Raw genomic sequence first — 5,530 nt, 5'->3', positions numbered from 1 at the left:
GGCCTCATGGTTTAAAATATATGCCTCGCACTGCCATCAAGTCTCAAGCACTAGTGGATTTCATCAACGACTGTACAGAGCTGCAGATGCCTGAAGAGAAGCCAGATAACACATATTGGAATATTCACTTTGATGGGTCGAGGCAATTGGAGGGCTCGGGGGATGGAGTTGTCTTAGCTTCCCCTCGAGGTGACAAGTTTTGTTATGTTCTAAGGTTGATGTTTCCCTGTACTAACAACACAGCTGAGTATGAAGCCTTGCTCCATGGTCTCCGGATGGCTAAGGAAATGAACTTAAGCTGGGTGAGATGTTTCGGTGACTCAGACTTGGTGGCTCAACAAGTTTCAGGCACATGGGATTCTAAGGATCCACTCATGGTGGCTTATCACCGTGAAGTTGACACTATTGCTGGGCACTTCAAGGGTTATCAAGTGGATCACATTGATCACCGGAAAAATGAGGCGGCTGATGCTTTAAGCCGGTTGGGATCTCAACACAAGCCGGTGCCACCTAACACCTTTTTGGATATTCTGCATAACCCTTCTGTCAAATTGCCTACAGAAGAAGATCTAGCTATTCCTGACCCGGAGGCACAATTGGTGGCGGATCTTCACGCTATCCTAGATTGGACAGTACCATATTTGGCTTACATGACCAGGGGCGAGTTACCTGAGGATGAAACTTTGGCCAGGCGGATAACCCGGCGGTCTAAATCAGTCACAATTGCCGATGGCGAGTTACACCATCGCTGTGTCACTGGGGCATTTCAGCGTTGCATCTCTCCTAAGGAAGGCCGTGAGATTCTTCGTGAGATTCATGAAGGGGACTGTGGTCATCATGCCGGGTCAAAGTCCCTTGTGGCCAAAGCTTTTCGTCATTTAAGGACAGTAAAACTGAGCCTAAAGCGAGCTCTCTCACGCACTCAGCGATTTCGGGCGTCGGATGCATCATTTAGATCGTTTTTGGCCGTCAGATTAATGTTTTACAGTGAATTTTTCACGACTGGGCCGGCTGTCCTGATGGGTAGCTATTCTGGAGACTTTTTTGAAAGCCTATCATTGATTGGGCTTCAGTGTCCCATTCAGAGTGCTCGATGATGCTTCCTTGCCCATTTATCATCTGCATCCATCCAACCGACGGGAAGGTGAGGACCAAGTCGAGGCGACGCCAGCGGGGGAACCGGCGGTCGAGGGGATCTAGTGGACGTCAGCCATGCGAGGGATCCAGCGCTCAAGGGAATCAACATCGTCTCTCCTGATCTGATGGCGGTGATGGAAGGAGGAGAAACGGGCCGGCGGGCTAGAGGCACAAAGGACTTGCGGTGGCGGTGGTGGGACTCAACAGATGAGTTTCGGGAGCAAGCTAGCAGGGTTGGGGCGGATGACTCAACTTCTTTACTCAAGGTACGAACTCAACCAAGCGACCTCTCGCTTTGTTTCTCAATCTCCTGATCGCTTAGACAAAACCTTTCATAACTGCTTCATCCACCCCTGGTGCCGCCGGCTGAAACCCTAAGAACGGCGGTCTCGCCTAGCCGCGCCCTTAATCTGTTGTAGGCACACCCGCGGCACCGAGGATGACGCCTCCGCGAGGTTGCCGCGATGAATCCCATGCCAGTGTTCCAGGTACTACCTAAGGGGGCAGGGCCGAATTGCAGTGCCTCACGCACTCACCGGTTATGGTGAGGGAGCCGTTGGCCACCAGGTTAGGAAAGCACCTCCGAGATGAGCAAGGGGAGTTGAGGTGCGCGAAGTGATCCAGAGGGCAGGTTCACGAGGGAAGGGGGTCTAGGCGACACGGACTACAAATGCCACAAACTGGTTCTGATCTGTTGGTTTGGAGGATTCTTGCGGGCTAGATATCCATAATTTTTACTACTCTGATGTTTCCTTAAGCATGGTTGTGGGCAACAGTGCCCCTGATGCTGCATGTGCTGGTAAAAGGTCATCCGAAAGATAGTATTTGGGTCTCACATCGTCCGCATCAAGTCACCAAACATATCGGCTAGGGATGCCAGGGATTCCCATCAGGCCATATATATTTATATCAGTACTAATATGTCCTATATTCAGCATTTGGATCTGGCATATTGAACACAAGACCTGTCCAATTAAGGCCAGATGGTTCATCAATAGACTCCATTGATCCTTAGATTGTTCAAGAATTTCAGCATTTCTGATCTAACAATTGATTTGACAAGTCTGGGATGTCATTTTCTGGCTTGGATTGTTATTTGTAGTATTTATTTTGACAACTAGCACTTCAAAACAATAAAAATATGATCTTCTCAGGCTGAAAGCATGGACATGCATCCCACTTTAGTAGGTAATTCTGTGTCACTGATCGATGTCAAGTAATACAATAGTTCTACAGTCATTTTTTTCTTTTTGTGTCCAATTTGCCAATCATTCTAATCACACTGTCAGCATTTCATATTCATGTTCAAACTTACATACTCTTAAGAACTGCATGAGTATCTGTTTCGTGCATTCATACTCAGATCTCTTGGTTCTCTAGACAATGGTGACATAGGTAATTTTAATTGTGTTTGTGATGACTGATTTCTTCCATGGAAATTAAAATTATGTCCATAATATCTCCAATTTGATTCATGGGTACCTTCACTCTTGATACCCTATATTAATTTTAATTTCTGAGACAATTAACATTATGGCGTAGTTGATTTGTGGTCTACCATATTATCTCCAGTTCAGAGCTTTGTCGATGCAGCTGACATGCCTCAGTCGAATGAAGTGAAGTCACAGATAACATAGTTAAATAGTCCCATTCAGATTTGTTGTCTGTCATCTCATCAGTATATAATCTTACACTGCATACTGTGAAAAATCTGAACATGTTTTCACCACATGTGTGTTGATAATCCGCAACACAAACAAAAAAAGGTATAAAAGGTTGATTGCCAATTCTTTTACTTTGCCTTTGTCCCTTTTTCTATGTTCTTTGTTTATGTCACTTCTAGATAATTGGTATAATAATTTTAGGACATGGCTTCACCTTATGGAAATAAATCTTTTGTAGAGAAGATATTTCAACTAAGGTATCTGCTACAAAACTTTGGAGAACAACCATTCCTGGAATATTGTGTTCTCTTCCTGAAAGTTTTCTCAAACTATTCATAGACAATGAAACTCAATTATTCAATTTCCATGCGATTAGGAATGATTGAAACAAGTATCATTGTATCTCTATTTTCCCATGCGATTCAGAATGATTGAAACTATTATTTTTGACTGTGTCCTACCTTTCTTTTCAAATATTGGCTAGGCTTAGATTCTTACTACTTGGCTTTCTTTGGGAAGAATATGATCTCGTGAATTTTTAGCTCTACTGAAAATATTTGTGGATGATAAAGTGGGTTTGAGACATAACATGTCATGATGTTTCTATTATTATTTCTTCAAGTGCCTTCATGTTGTAGGCATATGTAGTTTCTATTACTAATTCTTCAAGTGCCTTCATGTTGTAGGCATATGTAGTTTCAGTGCTGCACTGGTTTGCCTCAAATATTGGGAAATGATAATGCAACCAATGTCGAGCTCCAATATGGTTTCACTACAGTTAATTTTTGAACTAGCACAAACTACACTCAACCATATATGTTCATGTAAATATTACTTTCATGCTTTCCGTCCTCGCATATTTACATAATTCCTATCATTATATTGTAAAAATGGACGGGCGCAGCAACACGCGCATCAGTGATCTAGTGGATTTTATTGGCTGACGGCTCACGCTGATGCAGAGGATCTGGTCAGTAAATGTGATGGCTGCCAGAAATTTTCATGACGAGCTCATGTGCTGGCTCAAGAATTGAGGATGATTCCAATTGCTTGGCCATTTGCAGTCTGGGGGCTTGACATGTTTGGGCCTTTTAAAAGGTCCAAGGATAAAAGACCCACCTCTTGGGGGCGGTTGACAAATTCACAAAGTGGGTTGAAGCAGAGCCGGTCAGTAAGTGTGACGCGGCAACGTCGATTCAATTCATGAAAAAGGTGATTTTCCATTTTGGCTTTCCCCACAGTAACATAACTGATAATGGCACTAACTTGTCCAAAGTTGCTATAAAAAGAGTTTTGTCAATGTGAGCATATTTGTCTTGATGTATCATCAATAGCTCACCCTGAATCCAATGGTCAAGCTGAAAGAGCCAATCAAGAGATTTTGAGAGGCATCAAGCCCCGACTTATGGTTCCTCTGCAACGAACGCCAGGTTGTTGGGTAGAGGAGTTACCTTATGTAATATGGAGTATCAACACTACCCCCAACATGTCTACAGGTTACACACCTTTCTTCATGGTTTACGGAGCAGAGGCGGTTCTTCCAAGTGACATCCGTCATAACTCACCCCGAGTGGCGTCTTACATTGAAGCTGATAATGAACAAGCAAGGATGCACTTGACCTGTTGGATGAGAAGCGTGATCTTGCAGCAGCCCATTCGGCGATTTATCAACAAGACCTGCACCGCTACCATAGCCACCGGGTTAAGTCCAGAACCTTTCAAGAAGGTGATTTGGTGCTCCGGCTCATCCAGGATCAAACTGATATGCACAAGTTATCCCCACCTTGGGAAGGGCCTTTTGTGGTCAGCAAGAATTTGAACAACGGGTCATACTACCTTACTGATGTTCGAGAGCACAAAGACTCACGTAAGTCGGAGGAGGAGACCCGCCGGCCGTGGAATATCGCTCATCTTCGGCCTTACTACACTTGAGCCACCGGCTCTTATGATGTACATATTTTTGACGATGTATATATTATGATGAATATAATAAAGTAGGGTCTCTATTGTTTCATCTTCAACGATCATGTGTCTTCATCATCATAATTTAAAAGACCAATTGGGGGTGGGTCGTATTCGAATCATGCTATTAAGCCCTTTTGGATGGCTTCCTGGTCGTATTCGAACCATAACCGAAAACACTTAGATCATTTGGGGGCTGGATCATTTTCGAATCATAGCTTAACCCCTTTTGGTCCGGCTGACTGATTGCATTTGAATCAGAGTTGTCAAACGTCTCAAGGTCATTTGGGGGCTTCCTGTTCAAACATAGGTGTATTCACCAAAGAGAACATAGCTGTCGGTACCTCTTGATCGGCACAATGCCAATGTCTCAAGGTCATTTGGGGGCTTCTTGTTCAAACATAGGTGTATTCACCAAAGAGAACATAGCTGTCGGTACCCTCTTGATCGGTGCAATGCCAACACCTCAAGGTCACTGGGGGGCTTCCTGATCGTATTCGAATTATAGCTATTAACCCTTATGGTCCGGCTTCCTGCTCATATTCGAAGCATAGCTTCGCTTTTGACATTTGGCTTCATTTTTTGAAGTTTTTCTGGTTCTTCTTGATATGATCTTGCCTTTTGGTTTAAAGTAATTCCGACCATGCATCCTTTACTTTCACAACTCATATTTGAAGCTTACCCGTGGTTTCTATTACCCGTCTTAATAAGAGGCGACAAGCCACCCATACATGATGATATCCAGCACTTGGAAATATTGGCTTCTA

The sequence above is a fragment of the Triticum dicoccoides genome, chromosome 2B (assembly GCF_002162155.2).
Source record: "Triticum dicoccoides isolate Atlit2015 ecotype Zavitan chromosome 2B, WEW_v2.0, whole genome shotgun sequence".
NCBI classification, from domain to species: domain Eukaryota; kingdom Viridiplantae; phylum Streptophyta; class Magnoliopsida; order Poales; family Poaceae; genus Triticum; species Triticum dicoccoides.
The sequence above is the reverse complement of the archived record's forward strand: the minus strand, read 5'-3'. Positions refer to the sequence as shown.